The 17,499-nt window shown below is 50.4% G+C and overlaps 1 long non-coding RNA gene and 1 pseudogene across 1 annotated transcript; one reads left to right on the top strand and one right to left on the bottom strand.

The window, feature by feature from the left end:
- Window positions 1-2,023: 2,023 nt before the first annotated feature.
- Window positions 2,024-12,240, top strand: LOC125534909 (annotated as a pseudogene).
- Window positions 12,241-13,443: 1,203 nt separating this feature from the next.
- LOC125540930 lies at window positions 13,444-14,514 on the bottom strand. Its single transcript, XR_007297410.1, has 3 exons — window positions 14,489-14,514; window positions 14,277-14,402; window positions 13,444-14,038 (listed from the first exon to the last, which is right to left on the bottom strand). It is a non-coding gene; the product is annotated as an uncharacterized LOC125540930 (long non-coding RNA).
- Between the last annotated feature and the right edge of the window lie 2,985 nt (window positions 14,515-17,499).

The following is a 17,499-nucleotide window of genomic DNA, read 5'->3' as shown; positions in this document are numbered from 1 at the left end:
ATTTCCTTGACATATCTGCCTATTCCTTGTAAAACGCATGGGAATGTACTAAATAGCACGTGTTGGATTTCGGGTTCCGGCAGACCCTTAAGGTTCGAACTCTGGGGTGCGCACGGAGATCTTTCCCCTACCGACTCGCGCTTCTATGGCTCGCAAGAAATCTAGGCTGGAAAGAAGAACACACAAAGGACACGAGGTTTATACTGGTTCGGGCCACCGATGTGGTGTAATACCCTACTCCAGTGTGTGGTGTGGTGGATTGCCTCAGGGGCTAATGATGAACAATACAGGGGGAAGAACGGCCTCGCGAGAGGTGTTCTTGAGCTGGTGCGGTGTGTTCTACTCGGTCTGGATCTATCTCTCTCTCTCTTCTCTCCCCCTTTTTTCTCTCCGCCCTTTTCTCTTCAGGGGCTAGTCCTATTTATAGAGGCCCCGGTCCTCTTCCCAAATAATGAGCGGGAAGGGCGCCAACAATTAGCCATTTTGAAGGGGAACATATAGTACAAGTTATCCTGACCAAAACTGGTCTTCGGCTGCCAAAAGCACTGGTGGTGACGCCATCTTGGGCTCCATGGTGACCTCCGTCCTGCCGCTCTGCTGGTCTTGGTATCGTTGCACCAGAATGGTAACCTTTGCCCGATGCCTTGGCCTGTGCTTGCACCCTTTGCACCGAAGGGGAAACAAGGACACTGCATAGGCCGGCGCCCGCCTAATCTCGATCGTCATGGCTTGCGTCACGGGCTCCTCGCGAGGCACCCCTGCCTTGATCTCTCCGCCTCCTCGCGAGCCTGCCTCATGAGGCGGCTCCTAAGGAAGCCTCCTGTCGTCTGCTCCACAAGGCTTGGCCCCTTGCGAGGGTCTTGAGCTTGAGCTGATGAAGCTGGGCCGCACTGGGCCGCCACTCAAGCCACGCCGCAGGCCTCAGGCAGGCAAGTCTGGGGACCCCCGTTCCCAGAACGCCAACAATAGACCCCGGGCCCAAGGCACGCCCGGGCTTGGCTTAGCAGGGAAGCGAAGGGGCAAGCGTGAAGCGCCGCGGGCCCCAATAGCCTACGGCCTTGGGCGCCACGTAGCGGTCGATTGGACGTGGGCGTCTGCGCTTCCCCACGACGCCTCGGCAACCGCTCGACTTGACAAGTCCCTGCATGGAGAGAAATGGGTCATCATTACCTGCGATCGTGGTGGTCGGCGGTCGGCCTTCTCCGGCTATAAGTACGGGGCCGCGTGAGCCTCGTTAACTTATCCCTTCCTGCTACTCCTTTCCTTCTTCTTCCTCTTCCTTGCTTCTCCTTATGCCAATGGCACCAATCCGCCGGTTTTCTGCAGAAGAGAAGGGAAAGGCCCCGCGAGAAGGTCCTGACCCTCTTCCGCCGAAGAAACGGCTAGTCCCCTGCCGCCAAGATGAGGGTGCTTGGCAGGAGGCATTGAGGCCCTGGTACGAGCGGCCGCCGCTTGGGTTTCCACTACCCTTGTACGCCTGAATCGAGGGCCCTACGGAAGAGGGCGTCGAGCGGCACCGACGGTGCCGCCGCCGACGCCGGCGAGTCACGGCGGTGCGCGTCGTTCCTCCTGGAGTCCACGCCGAGGGCTTCACGCCGCCATGCCCCGTGCTCTTGGATCCGTCTTCCTCCCTCCTTCGCCTTCGAGATGCCGCTGAGCGGGTCTCTGGAGCTCTGGCTGCAGCACGCCGACTGCAGCACCCTCGCGACCGGAGCGGAGGTCGCGGTCGTCGCTCCGGGCAAGGTCAACACGACCCGGGGCTGGGGTGAGATCGGCTGGGTCTGCCGGACGGAGGGTGCCCTCGTAATTCATCTTGAATATGACGGCGCCTCCCTGATTTTCTTCAAGGTCTTCGATGCTGAAGGACACCGGTTGGAGTGCTGCCCCAAGGAAAGCGGTAGGGGCATCGGACTGGCGAGGACCTGGCCTGCCCATCAGCCCTCCAGCAGCTCTTCAGGCGGTACCGGAGGAGATGGGGAATCTGGCAGCTCCCCCGAGCTTCTCGTGACTCTAGAGTCGAGCGATGACAGCTACGGGCCTCCGAGCTCGCGCCGTGCTCGGAGTAGGGCAACTGCATCGGGCCGCCGACACCACTGATCTGGGTGGGGTCGGCGCCGGCGCCGGGCAGTCCACTGTTGATGATGGCGTCACTTGCGGAGGCGCGGGCAATTAGTGTTCCTTAGGATTAGCACCTTTTGTTCCCTGCAAGGAATCGAAGCAACACCCCGCGGGGGTATGTAAAGCGCTTGACATGTCTTTTGCGAACATTATATCCCTAATATGAATCGATGCGAGATGCTTGTCCTGTCCCGGCTCGGCTCCCCCTTTCTATCCTCACGAGGACTTAGCGCTCTACGCTGATAGGTCCCAGTCCCCAGGCAAGCTTCAGTCGTCACTGGTATGCCAGGTCGCGATGCCATGGTCAAGGCCAGGAGGTGTGTGGCCCGAGGTCCGGTAAGAGCCCTCGAGTCGCGATGCTCGGGAGGTCCCCTTTAGCGCTCGAGCAGCCCTCGCTAGGCGAGAAAGGAAGGCAACGTCGTCGTGACAGAGCTGCACTAGGCGAGGGTTTGGTGCTGCATTGGTCCAGCTCCTGTAAGGGCGTGACTTATCTTTTGATTTTGGGGTAGTTCTTCGACGGGGCGGCCGGCCCGAGTGGCGGTAGCTCAGGTGCTGCTGGGTTAGGTCCTCACGAGCTTCTTCCCACTTCCCCACACCTTCCTTAATGCTCTATGTCCTCATGTCCCGGCCCTCGAGCGAGCTCAGCCGCCGCTGGTATGACAGGTCGCGATGCCATAGGTCAAGGCCAGGGGGTGAGGGCTGGAGAGCCAGTAGGAGCCCATGAGTCGCGATGCTCAGGCGCCCCCCTTTTAACGTGCAAGCGGTTCGTGCTGGAGAGAGGGAGAGATAGCCCGCGATGTCCCCAACGTTCCTCCTGGAGTGGGTCCTGCATACCAATCATAAGGAGAGACAAGACCTGCCGCTACGGTTGCCAGCCAACCATTGGTCGCTCCGAGGGAGTGATTGGAGCACTGAGGGCCTGGTGAGGTGGCGCCTTGCGGGGCTGCCGCGGCCAGAGCTCGACCACTCAGGTTTATCGGTGTTGCAGGGACGGACCCGTACACAGATGTCGTGCCAGAGCGAGCGGCTCCATGGGTAGGTGTCAATCGAGCAGGCGATTAGGTCAGGTATGTTAAGTACGAAGGAGCAAATCCGTTTCAAGCAGATGCGGGAAAAGCAAACGCCGCTAGGCTAGGCCTGAGCAGCTTGGGGATGATGCAGCCCGAGGGGCGCCCCCACCAAGGTAGGTAAAGAGCGTAAGCAAAACGGGTACATGCCGCAGGGACGGACCCACGCGACCTAGGGACGACGCGGCCCTATGGGCTCTCCCAGCTAAAAATGGCTTGAAAGATGTCATCTGATGCTGCTGAAGATGAAGTGATGCCGAAGAAGTGGGTGACGCGCGGTGAATACGTCGACCCTCACGAGCCCCCAGGCCGAGGAGCCTCGGGAGGCTCCGGGGGCACGGGTAGGTCTTCGAGGGCCATCTCCACCTCCGCCAGGACCGCACAATGCCTGACCTCCTAAGCCTCCAGAATGCTCCTCAGCAGGCGCTGATGAGCGGCGACCGCGTTCGGAAGGCCGAAAGGCATGCGAACGTAGATGTGAGGTGGACCCTTGCAACGCCCCACACGCGAAGGCCAGAGGCACTCCTGAGACGCGGCTCGGTTGAGCCCTGGCACGTCGATGCAGACGCGCAGCCCATCGTCCTCGCCTGGATGTGGGGCCACGACGGGCAAGCGGCGGCTGCCGCGCATGACTCTCGACTCCTGTAGCTCCTCGGTGTTTCCCGCGATGAACTCCTGAGGGTTTGGTCTTCCTTGCCTCGTACCTTCCTGAGGGAAACGTGCCTGGAAGAACCCCTCCAAGTGGTGCCCGAGCGCCTCCCTCATGACCTTGGCAAAGTCGGTGGCTCTCCAAGAAAGAGCCCCCGAGCCCTGCCTGAGGAGGGCGCCGGGCACGCTTTCCTATGCGACAGAGGGTGGCGCTCCCTGAACGGGCGCAAATCCTGACGCAACGCCTCCAGAAGCGCCTGCCTCCTTATGGCTTGGGCCAGGCGAAGCCTTCTTCTTCTTAAGGGTCGCCTCGGGAAGTCTTCCGCTCCTGTGATCTAGGTCTTCGATTGCTGCGGTTCGGAACGCACGCTCAAGTGAACACACCGCGTCCCTTTGCTCACAGGGTACGGTGATGACTCCACCGCTTCCTGGCATCTTGAGGACATTGTAGCCATGGTGATTCACTGCCATGAACTTGGCTAGGGCCGGGTACCCGAGGATGACGTTGTATGGCAGGCGAATGTGGGCGACGTCGAAGTCGATGAGCTCAGTGCGGTAGTTGTTGCCCTGCCCCAAGGTGACTGGCAGGCGAACTTGCCCTATCAGAACAGTGGAACCATCAGTGACTCCTGAGAAAGGCTTGGTCGGCTGGAGCTAATCATACGGTACTTAGAGATTGTCGAACGTCTCGACGGACAGGACGTTGAGTCCTGCTCCGCCATCAACGAGGGTCCTAGTGACCTGCACATTGCTGATGACTGGGGAGCAAAGCATCAGGGGAACTCCGGCCATTGCCGCGCACTTGAGATGATCCGCTGAGCTGAACGTGATGGCACACGCAGACCACCTAAGAGGGCGCGTGGCCTCAAGCTTGGGGAGGACTGCATTCACCTCGCGAGCAAACTGCTTGCAGATGCGCTGTGATGCTGGGGCCTGGGTGCCACCCAAGATGCAAGCAATTGCGCGCGGCTCCTGGAAGCCCCTAGCCCCCTCGTCTTGATGTTGGTCTTCGTTCCTTCTTGGTGGTGGCGGTAGAGGAGGGAGGCCTGCGTTGCCGTGCGGGCGATCCTCACGAGGCCGATCCCTCCAGCCTCCCTCGCGAGGCTAGTCCTGCCAGCGATCCTCGCGAGGTCGATCACGCCACCCTTGGCGAGGGCCACGGTCTTCCCATCGTCCTCCACCTCTTCCAACTCCTCGGCCATAGCCCCTGTCATTGCGCTCGGGGCGTCGGCCGATACGCCCATCTCGCACGGCCCTGAGCTCTTGGCATTCGTTGGTGTTGTGGGTGTGGAGGTCGTGGTACACGCAGTATCGGCTGCCCTTTGATGACTCAGGCTGATCCCTACCTCGCTTGGTGTCTGGTTCCGCTGCGAGCATGGCAACTCCCTTAAGCTTCACGTCCTTGGCCTTGGGTTTTTTCTCTTCTGGGTCGGCAGCTGGGAGCTCGAGGAGAGAGAGGCGTCCTTCCTCAGCCCTGGCGCACTTGGTCGCCAAGTTGAACAGCTCCAGGGATATGCACAGGTCTTCATGGATTGCCAGCTCCTCCTTCCTCTTGATGTCGCGCACGCCATCAGAGAAGACTGAGATAATGGCTTCCTCAGTCACCCTAGGGATCTTGAGGCGAGCGTTGTTGAAGCGCTGGATGTATTTCTGCAGGGTTTCCCCTGGCTGTTGCTTGATGCGGCGCAGGTCGCTTATGGCCGGGGGCCGGTCGCGAGTGCCCTGGAAGTTGGCGATGAAGCGAGTGCACATCTCGTCCCAGGAGGAGATCATGCTGGGAGCCAGGTTCAGGAGCCAGGTGCGGGTGCCGTCCTTGAGCGCCATGGGAGACCAGTTCGCCATGACCTTTTCGTCCGTTGGCGGCTTCGATGCCCAGCTCGTAGAGCTGTAGGAATTCTGCAGGGTCCGCCGTGCCATCGTAGCGAGGGGGTAGATCAGGCTTGAACTTGCCTGGCCATGTGAAGCCGCGTAGCTCGGGGGTGAAGGTGCAGCAGCCTGCTGTGGCAACCGGCGCCCTTTGCTGGTGCTGGGCCTGCTCCTGGTGATTACCACACGCCGCCGCTTGGAGCAGCGCGGGGTCTCGGCGTGGAGGCGCAGGGACGCGATCTTGGCGCGCCGGTGCTGGGAGCACGCGAGCACCTTCTTGGGGACGAGGGATCTCTTGGCAGCTCCCTTCTTGCCGCGCAGGCGCCGGACGTGGGGGGTCTCGCCCTGGGGCTGCGCGCCTTGGAGCCAGGGTGCCTTCTTGGGGAGGAGGTGGCGGAGGCGCCTCCTGATCCTCGCCCCTTGCGCAGAATGGAGGGCGAGGCAGCGAGAAGGACGGCAAAGGAGAGCCCCCTGCGGCGCTGACGAACTCTGTGATGTGGGCGAGCCAGTCCTCGTAGAGGTCGTCGACGGGGCGGTACTGCAGGAGCTCTCTTGCCAGGAGCAGCGCAGCGTGCGCGTCCGTGGGGGCGCGACGGGCGTGGGACGACGAACCGGCTGGAGTTAGTGACGGGGTTGCGGTGCGGCCCTCCCGCCGCATCGAAGGATGCTGGGAAGAGGCCTGCTGCTCGTTCCCCGCCGGGCTGGTGGCGGCGTTGGCGGCAGGCGACGGGGAACGACGAGGGCGTCCGCCGACGGGCGCCGTCTGGGCGACGTGGGTGGCGAGAGCAGCCCGGCGCTCGGTGCGAGCCCGACGAGCGTCAGCCATGGACACGGCGGAAGATCATACGCGAACAGCGGAAGAAAGATTCTGGCGCACCCCTACCTGGCGCGCCAAATGTCGGATTTCGGGTTCCGACAGACCCTTAAGGTTCGAACTCTGGGGTGCGCACGGAGATCTTTCCCCTACCGACTCGCGCTTCTATGGCTCGCAAGAAATCTAGGCTGGAAAGAAGAACACACAAAGGACACGAGGTTTATATTGGTTTGGGCCATCGATGTGGTGTAATACCCTACTCCAGTGTGTGGTGTGGTGGATTGCCTCAGGGGCTGATGATGAACAATACAGGGGGAAGAACGGCCTCACGAGAGATGTTCTTGAGCTGGTGCGGTTTGTTCTACTCGGTCTGGATCTCTCTCTCTATCTCTCTCTTCTCTCCCCCCTTTTTTTCTCTCCGCCCTTCTCTCTTCGGGAGCTAGTCCTATTTATAGAGGCCCCTGTCCTCTTCACAAATAATGAGCGGGAAGGGCGCCAACAATTGGCCATTTTGAAGGGGAACATCTAGTACAAGTTATCCTGACCAAAGCTAGTCTTCGGCTTCCAAAAGCACTGGTGATGACACCGTCTTGGACTCCACGGTGACCTCCATCCTGCCGCTCTGCTGGTCTTGGTCTCGTTGCACCGGAATGGAAACCTTTGCCCGATGCCTTGGCCTGTGCTTGCTCCCTTTGCACCGAAGGGGAAATAAGGACACTGCATAGGCCGGCGCCCACCTGGCGCCCGCCTAATCTCGGACGTCATGGCTTGCGTCACGGGCTCCTCGCGAGGCACCCCTGCCTTGATCCTTCCGCCTCCTCGCGAGCCTGCCTAATGAGGCGGCTCCTGAGGAAGCCTCCTGTCGTCCGCCCCACAAGGCTTGGCCCCTTGTGAGGGTCTTGAGCTTGAGCTGATGAAGCTGGGCCGCACTGGGCCCCCACTCGAGCCACGCCGCAGGCCGCAGGAAGGCAAGTCTGGGGACCCCCGTTCCGAGAACGCCGACAGCACGAGCATGGTTTTCTAGACCGTTCTTGTGCACCTTTTCATGCACCAATTGTTCAAATTTGAATTATATGCATAATTAATGCCTAGAAAATGCACATAATCCCCTAAATATGGTAAATGAGCCCAGAAAAATGTCAAATTTGAACACGTTGCATTTGAGGCAGTATGTTGATCGTTGGAAAAAAAACTGAATGACAAACTAGGACAGAAATTTGGATTCCCCTTCAATCTTGGTGATTTTCCTCTCGAAAGCATTGAACTTCCTCGGTGATGGTTTGATTTATGAAGGGCATGCATGACGACATAAATCAAACCTTCTCAGCTTTTAACCAGGGCACAGTGAGGCCATACCATGGCACCCTGCCAGGCGTCATGTTTTTCAAGCACGTATTTCATTGTTCTATAGTTGATAACCCAGTAAATGACGCATTTGTGGAACTATTGCCACGCATTCCCTTGAAACCTCTGCTCATTCCTTGTAAAAGGCTTGATAATTTACTAAATACCACGAGTATGGTTTTTCCAGACCGTTCTTGTGCACCTTTTCAAGCACCAATTGTTTGAATTTGAATTATGTGCATTAGTGCCTACAAAATGCACATAATCCCCTAAATATTGTAAATGAACCAGAAAAAGTGTCAAATTTGAACACCGTGATTATTAGAGTTTATGTTCATCGTAGAAAAAACTCATGGATGAAGGACAAAGGAAATTTGGATTCCCATTCAATCTCAGTTATTTACTATCGCACACGATTCACCTCCGTCGCCTCTGTGAACCGTGTGTGTTCACTCATACATGCAAAAGGAAAAAACAAAACCTGCGCCCACTTCGTCCCCACCCACTCGTCGCGGACTCCTCCACAACTATGCACCTCATCAACTTCTATCGCGGCAGCCACCCTAAGCTCCACGGCTGTTGTCGGCGGGCGTAGGTCGCACTCCAAACGGAACGAGATTTCGCCCCTCCCACTTTCCGCCGCCTATCTACACTGAGATTCTAGACTCTAGTCGACTGTGGTTTTCTGCGCGATTGGGCCGAGGGTTTTTCTCATGGAGAAGGTAATCAACTTAGCAAAATATTCACTCATCTCTTATCAAAGTCCGTCCATTGCTGTTAATCAACCTACGGAAATCATCGTGGAATTAGTTTTGTTCTAGCTGATTCGTGGGTGTTCATTCATGTGTCGACAATGCGAGCAAAAATCGGGGAAGTGTGTTCGTGGCCAGTCGGAGACGAAGTTCTATCTCACCATTCCAGATGACTTCAAGGAGCACTCGGTATGTTCAATCTCAACCTACCACGGTCGGCATGGCCTACATTTGTGAACATATACCGTCTATTGCTACATTATCTATATATTTGCATCAAATCTTTGTTACATTATCTATTTTTAATTCTATATTTTTGTACTTTGCTTTCATCTATATATTGATCTGTTCTATCAGTTACTCCCATATTTGCATCTTGCTCTGTTATTTCAATATATCTAATTTATGATCTTAATTTTCATTTCAAACAGTACATCCCTTGCTTTGCAACAACAGGAGTAGAAGGAAATCTTGGGCTTTACTTTTTTGATGACTCCCAGGATGTCATATTGACAACGCAGCATGGAATTACCATGACGGTTAGCGTAAAACATGATAAAGATGGTCACTCCTATTTTAATGCGGACCTTTGGAGAAAAATGTCTAAGTGTTATGAACTGAAAGCCGGGAATAAAATTCTAGTACGTGCACCACAACCTGGTCTAATTAACATGGATATTTACTTCCCCAACGTCATCAGCCGATCAAAGTCTGATCGAGGTTAGTATCCTTTCAACTTTCTCCATGCTGTCATATTACTTAGCAAAATCGGGGTATTTGTTCTAACTAACTGATCACTATTTAAGCAACCAATTGTGATTTCATATTCTAACTCCGTTCTTAGGCCGTAACAAAGTCTATTTACCAATTTATGTGCACTATATATTCTTCTGTCATCTTCTGAATAAATAATATCTTTCCACCTTTTAAGAAGTGTATGTTGGATGCATAGTGAATGATCTGTATGTTACAAGTGTACCAAATTTCACTGGAAGGACTTGAAGCATGTCATAAACTTTGTTGATAATCTGATAGAGACAACACATCGTATGAACGCTCGATTTTGGATCGGATTAATTAGACCAATGGTGCACACATTGAACAAGACCAATTGTTTGCAAAACGCTGGCAAAAAGTATTATTTTAATGTTGATACTCATACACTATATATATCTTCAACGATATGTTACAATTGGTTTTTATTCTACATGTCAACATAAATTGCCCGCTGTAGCAGTTCCTGTATCGATTTCCCGGCGTGGTCGAATTACACTTGTGCCTGCTAATAACGCCAAAGTGATTGCAAGGTACTGCATTCCCCACAGAAATGAAACCATTCAAATTAACAAGTTCTCGTTTATCATGGAAATGCATCCATATTGGAAAATTGGAGACAGTGTTCTGCTCATGATATACCAAGGCACAGGAGGGCTCTTCCTTTTCATTGACGAGATGCCGAGTCGCCGTGATCAAGCTGCTTCCAGGGGATAGTTGTGATTGTTGGCCCTCAGCCTCTTAAAATATGCTAGCTGTTACTATGTTAAGTATATATATATGGACCATATGGTTATTGTCCCTTAGTCTCTTAAAATGTGATAGTTGTTACTATGTTAAGTATGTAGATATGGACCATATGGTTGTCAAAACCGTTTTACGAAGATCCTCCTTTTGTCGAATAGTGTAACCATTATATATATGTTACTCAAATGTTGTTACCCAAGTTGTCAAATTTTCATAGAAAGTATTCGTATCGTACACAGTTCATTGAGTTTAAGCGTGTTCCCGATGTCCAGAAGGCATTTGCATATTAACTGTCCATATTGCAAATTCACACACATATTAACATAAGGAAACATATGTGTAACTTACTAATCATCGCACACGAGTACCCGCAGATGCATCATGTGCGATACTCCTAGCCACCGCAAGCAACTAGTTTGCATTTTTCAAAGATTTTGTACACACAGAATCGCACACGAATTAACTGTATTAACTGTCTGTATTATAATTTCCCATCGCAAACAGTTCATCCGAGTCGGCTATTTGCCACATATCACACACATCTTGTTTACATGCTCGTTTGTGTTCTTTTGGCTCATCGCAAACAGTTCATCCATGTGAACTGTATGTCGTATATCACACACATCTTGCTAAGTTGAATCGTTTCTGTTGTGCTCCCTAATCGAAAATAGTTCGTCCGAGTGAACCATATGCCGTATATCGCACACACATTGATATGGCTGCCCGTTTCTGTTGTTCTGACTATTGCAAATAGTTCAAATGGATTAACCGTGTGCCCTTCATCACACATGCAACTAAAATCTGAACTGTGTTTGTTGGCTCCGCCATCGCAAACGTTTTGCACCTTTTTTACGGTTTTTTACACCATTGTTTGCGATTATTGCATCGCACACAGTTTCGTCAAAGGGTCTGTGATTGTAGTGTCGCGTTAGCAGTATCCTGCAGTAGTGATGGCTCAAAATTTACGGTTCAGAAAGTTTTCCATCCATGTCTGAATCTAATATTACTGCGTCAGGAAACTTGCATATAAACACAAAATGTAGTCTGGCTAATGAAAACATTCATTTCAATGTTTCCACTTCTCTCCCAGGTCATCCATATCTCATTGGATATTTTACTTGTGGAGAACCTCAACCCAAAACTCTGAACGAATGCAAGTAAGTTCTTCACCCATCTAACTACAAAGTTTTCAGTTCATCATTTTCGTATTTGCCCAACTGTTTTGCAGTTTTCCATGTGAGAGATCAGGAAGGAAACAAGGTTTACAATAAGAAGGCCATAAACTACATAGAGCAGGTCTCCATCTCCCTCTCCCTCTCAACTGAACTGGTTGTTTAGAAGCAGGGGAAAACAACTTGAAGATTTATGATTTGGTGTCTTCCAATTTTTTAGGCAATATGTACTAGAGATTCTCGGAGGTTCACAGTGATGAGATCGAATGAGCTTGCATCTAGACCCGATGTTGCTGTACACTATACAGGAATTGAGATGATTGGCCACAACCGGCCTTGAATTTTCTCTAAGATATGTGATGTTCTTACAGAGCAAGGGTGTAGTGTTATGGAAGCGCATGCTTGGAGCCACAAGGATAGCTTGGCATGTGTTGCATTTTGTGTCTGATGAATCAACATCATCCCGCATCAGTGATCCAAACGGCTTAGTCTCTATTCAAGACCATCTTGGAACTGTTCTTGGATCTGGTACCTCAATGGATGAAGATGGGCGTAGTGCAAGAGCTCATCTGCTCGTCCCTGATGGCCTCGCAAGCCACCCCGAGCGTCGGTTGCACCAGCTATTGTTTGCTAGTAAAGATTTTGATGGAAAACAGGGACATGTATCTAATGCCTTCCCAATGCTTACTTTGGATGGCTACAAAAGGGCAGGGGCGCAGTGGTCTCTGTTGATCGGTGCAATGAGAAAGGATACTAAGTCGTAAATGTGGAATGTGTGGACCGGCAGAAGTTGATGTTTGACATTGTGTGCACGCTTACGAACATGCAATTTAATGTTTTTCATGCGTCAGTTTCTTCCCGTGGGCCTTTTGCCAGTCAGGTAACTTCATCTGCTTCTGTTTTAGTAGGGATATGTATATGTTGTGTTGCAGGTTTGAATTAACATGAAAAGTGAACACAAACTAAAAAAAGAATATTTGTAGGAGTACTACATCAGGCACAGGGATGGACATATGCTAGACACTCTGGATGAAAGATGCTTAGTTGTAAAAGGTGTTAAAGCTGCAGTCGAGCATCGAACTTGTGAGGTGAGTCATATAGTGGTCTGATGTTCATTTTTATTTATTTTAGGAATATAATTTCCAACTGCATTAGTTGAATTTCATTCTCATGGTAACCATGGATAAAATCTGCTCCGTATTCATGTTGAAATTCTCTATTTAAATATGAATTGTTTTCTTTTAACATCTGTGAAATTCCGAATCTGATTATATTGCTATTATTGCTTTGAGGGTGTGAAGATGGACTGATGGATCTATGCACGGAGAATACCGTTGGCCTCCTCTCTTACATCACTAGGGTCCTCCGGGAGAACGGGTTAACCGTTACACAGGCGGACATCGCAATGGACGGGGACAAGATGAAGAACACATTCTATGTCCAAGGCATCTAAGACAACAAGATCGACATGGACGTCATCGAGTCTGTCAGGAGGGGGCACGATCCCCTGCCCTTCCAGGTGAAGGATGATGAGCTTCTGTCCCGGGGTCAGCTAGAAGGAAAACCAGCGGCAGAGAGAAATGGCTTCCGTATCCTTAGCCTGCTGAGGTCGAAGATAGGGAGTTTGTCTCATGGTTTCATCTCTTCATGGGGTAGGTTTTCTCTGTGAATGTGATGGTATTTCTGTTGCCTGAGCTGAGTATAGACGTACATACACTACAGGAAAAAACTTATAAGCCGTGTACCTAATACACTCGGCTTACATCGATTTAAACTCGGTTTACATATAAGCCAAGTAAAACACCCAGCTTATAGCACTCGGTTTACAGTCGACCGGCTTATATCATATAAGCCGAGAGCTGGACCGAAAAAACCCGGCTTATGTATAACCCGAGTATTTTTAAAGGGCTCTCGGTTTAATAAAGTAACATGACGGTAGCCTGCTGTTAACGGCCACGTGTCACCGTCTATATAAGTCGAGTGCCGTCTTTCGGGCACGGTTTATATATAAGCCAGGTGCAACCGCGAACGCACGGTTTATATATAAGCCGGGTGTAACCAGGAACCGCATGGTTTATATATAAGCCGGGTGCAACCACAAACCACACGGTTTATATATAAGCCGGGTGCAACCGCGAACAGTTACTATATAAGCCGAGTTCCTCCGACAACAGCACGGTTATATACATATATAAGCCGGGTGCTGGTTAACTGAGGCACACGGCTTATACAGCCTGCCCGTGTGTCCATATGGTCTATAAGCCAGGTGCTTGGTGCTGGGCTACACGGCTTATAGGTTGGCCGCAGCTATATGTCTTATAAGCCGGGTGTCAGATAGCTGGGCTACACGGCTTATAAGCCTTATAACATTTTTTTGGTACTCGCTTCAGGGAGCAGCAACAACATATATACAGTAGTACATCTATCCAGCAACACATATATCCAGCAGTACATGACCATGACCAACAAATATATATCCAGTAATACATATATCCAGCCGTACATGAGTGCAAAGTCCACATATGCAACAAAAGATCACAAACGAAAGGACCGTAAGTTTCAGGTCCACACAGTGCATACATATCCAATGAAGGTTCACAACAACATACATACATATGCAACCAGAGGTTCACAAATTAAAGGATCATGAGTTCCAAGTTCACACCAAGTATGAACCATGCAATGAGCTCCACCGCAGCATATATAACCACCGTCAACGCCATCCACAATGCAAACCTATAAGTCCATTCTCACACGCATGAGTTTGAGTTTCTAAAGTTAAGTTGCAAAGATGGATAAGGCATAAGAGTCAACAAGAATCAACATATGAGGCTTAAATAGAAGCTAGGAAGTATGTACAATATAAGCATCAACACTTGTGGACTCTACCATCAACAATGCACAAGTTTTAAGTTGAGAAGCACAAGCAACAAGAAGACGCAAGCATCAACAATGGACAAACATAGACAACTACCTCAAGTGATCATTGTTGCGGGGAGGTCGAAGCGACATGAACCGTAGTGGGTGTCACTGGACTTGCTTGGCCAGGTGAAGATCCACCTACCACACAGTTATTGGAGCCTTGTCCCGACTGAGAAAACTTGAAGCACGAGAGGATGAGATGGTAAGATTCATGATCTTCAAGCATGAAGGTAAGATGCATGATTGAAAAGTTGGAAGACTTACAAAGTTGAAATTAGGAAGAGTCGGAAGAATGGGCAAAGTGGAACCCTGCATATTATTTCTGAGTTGAGCAAATGTCTCTTCCAGGATTGCCTGTTGTTTAACCATGAATTCTTGCTGTTGAGACAGGGCCTGCTGCATTTTCATGGCTTCCTCCTCTCGAAGCATGGCATTGGCCTACAATATGCCATCACAACAAGTTCACCATCGTTGCAATACAAAGAAGAAATCACAAGGAAGGTCGATGAAGCAAAAGATACCTCGAGTTGATGGAGCATGTGCAGCCCAGGCTGTGGGCGATGCTCTATAGCAGGACCTGAGCTCGACGTGGTAGCACGGAGGTGAGAGAGTTTTGGGATGTCCTTCTTACGGATGGCACCGTCGCCAACATATAACCGGCCACCCTTCTTGCCCTCTCCCGACCGGAGGGAAATTGTAGCGTCAATGTCCTGTGAGGCAGGATCAGAGTCAGGCCCGTTGTGCTCCTTGAACTTCCCACTGTATGCATCAATCCTCAAGCCAGGGCCTGGGTTGACCCACCCCCCTTCCGGTTTCTTTGACTTGCGGGAGAGACATAATCCCGTGAAGGTATTGAGCTTCTCTTGGCCCTCACCTCTCTCCCTATTCTGCAATAGAAGCAATAATATCCATAAGAGCACAAGTTTAGAAGTTGAGAAGCCGAATGATATTATTACCTTCTTCTGCACGTAAGCGTGGAGGTTGAGGTTGCCTTGAAGGTGTACCGGACCACCCATCAAGGCACGCCGCTCCGAAGCCATTCGATGTTGGACCCTCCACTCCGGGTCTATCCATTTGGATATGATTTGCTGGTAGCAAGGAACATTGTTGTTGCACCACGAGGGAACCGCCTGAAGTATGCCAAATACATCCAACTTAGGAATGAAAGTAAGTTGTTTTGATCCAGGCAATCATAAGTAAAAGGAAACTACCTTCATGTACATGGAACGGGTGAGATGCACTCTCTGGGCTAGAGACTTTTTGAGAAGCATTTTGCGTTCGTGCGCGAAATACTTCACCACAACATCAACGCGCGCCTCATAGGGCATGTCTTGGACAATCTTCTTGGCAATCGCCTCCACAACCTCATTAGCTTCATCCTTCATACCCTCGGTGCAAGTAAAGAAGTCCTGCCAAAGTGCATAAGAGGATAAACCAGTTATTAGTGCAATGATTTTAAAGATTGGCAAAGAAATAACTATGAAAATTGACAAAGAATTTTACCCAAAAATCATTGACCACCCGCTCGGTGGCACTACCATACACCCTGCCCCACTTGTCTTTGGTATCCGGAGCTCGTTTCCAATGCTCCCAATACCAAGCTGGCTCCTTCTCACCGTCTCCTATGGGGACCAGGCCAGGGTAATAATGCCTGCAAAGACATCCAATGATGCTGCTTGGCTGGCGTGGCACTTTTATGTCTTCTCCGTCAACCACCAAGGCCCTGCAAAATGAAAAGGCAATTAAGTTAGTATCTGCAAAAATCTTAAAAGTAAAAACGCAAGTAAGAGTCCACACAAACACTTACCATGTGCTGTAAGCCGAGTGCCTTTTTCAGTAGATACCGTGTGCTTACTTTAAACCGTGAGCTATTTTGTGCAGCTCGGCTTATAGGTTGTTATAAGCCGGGTGTTTTGTAGTTGCCGGGTGTTTTTCTTTCTTGACTCGGCTTAGTGTAACGTAAGTCGGGTACCCGAAAAAATAGATCTCGGTGCATAGTCTTTTACACGGCTTATAAGTTTTTTCCCGTAGTGATAGTTTGTGATGTGCATGCGTTTTTGTGCGGTGTATTTATGTGATTTTTGGGTTCGAGCAGATAGTTTGGCCACGCTGCCACTGTTTCCTTTTCTAAAGATAAATGCTTGTCTCTTCTACATGATACTAGCTGATCACGTTTGCATTATTTTCTGCCAAGGAATTTATTCGTACTCCCTCTGTTCCTAAATATAAGATGTTTTGACAGTTTAATTTAAACTGCCAAAACATCTTATGTTTAGAAACGGGGGGTGGTATTTGAGAAGAGGGGGTGTTTGCATTTTTTTGTTTATATATAGGAGCATGTTAAAATATCTGCCTTGGCTACTCAGTCGGTTGTCTAGAAATTGAATTTAATTGAATTTCAATTAGTTGATTTCGTCTGGGGATGATGCAGCTGGCCATGATGTTGCTGGCCGAGGCGAGTCGGGACTTTTGACACTAGCATGCGCACTAGCACACTACAATTTATAGAGCTGTGTCATGTGTCTGTGCATGCTACGGATGGGAGAGTGATCTGCCTAAAAATCCTCCATTAATTTCTTATCCAGCTTGTGTCCTTCCAGTTGATCGCTCTCGCCCATGCATGATCGCATGCCATTTTGGTACTTGGAGAGTTGGAGTATCAAGTCGAATCAATGTGAGGATAGGCTTTGACAGGGTTCAACATGTGCACTATATTCTGTTGTTGCTCGCGTTTTAGAATCGTGGTACACACATGAGAGATGTCGGTTTTCTCCGAAACTTGACGTGCACACATATAATGTTGAGATGTATACGCTAAATTTTTGTTTAAATTTTTTTCACACTTTGAAATAATTTTTCGCACGCAGGAGCGCGTGCTCTCAGAAGCACCAACGGATTTTTGCCCAACCAGATCCCTCATTTCCATCCTAAACGTCCGGACTAACCGGCAGCCCTCAAATCCATCTCAAGTTTGGAGGCAGTATATGTAACACCCCGGATGTAACTTTTCTTAATTGTAACTCTAACTCTTGTTTTTTCCGGCTATGTGATATGATATTTCCTTCGTGGCTGGGTTTTTGTATTTCGTTTTGCATTTTTTTATGTCATGCATTTCATCTCATGTCATCATGTGCATCTCATTTGCATTCGTTTTTGTCTCATGCATCCGGTCATTTTCTCCGTTGTCCGTTTCGCAGTCCGACACTCCCACATGCACCCGTTGCACCCCTCAAATCTCGCTTCGTGAGCAGGAGAATAACATGCTCGGAATGGGT

This window comes from Triticum urartu, chromosome 2, assembly GCF_003073215.2.
Source record: "Triticum urartu cultivar G1812 chromosome 2, Tu2.1, whole genome shotgun sequence".
Taxonomy (NCBI): domain Eukaryota; kingdom Viridiplantae; phylum Streptophyta; class Magnoliopsida; order Poales; family Poaceae; genus Triticum; species Triticum urartu.
The sequence above is the reverse complement of the archived record's forward strand: the minus strand, read 5'-3'. Positions and strand labels throughout refer to the sequence as shown.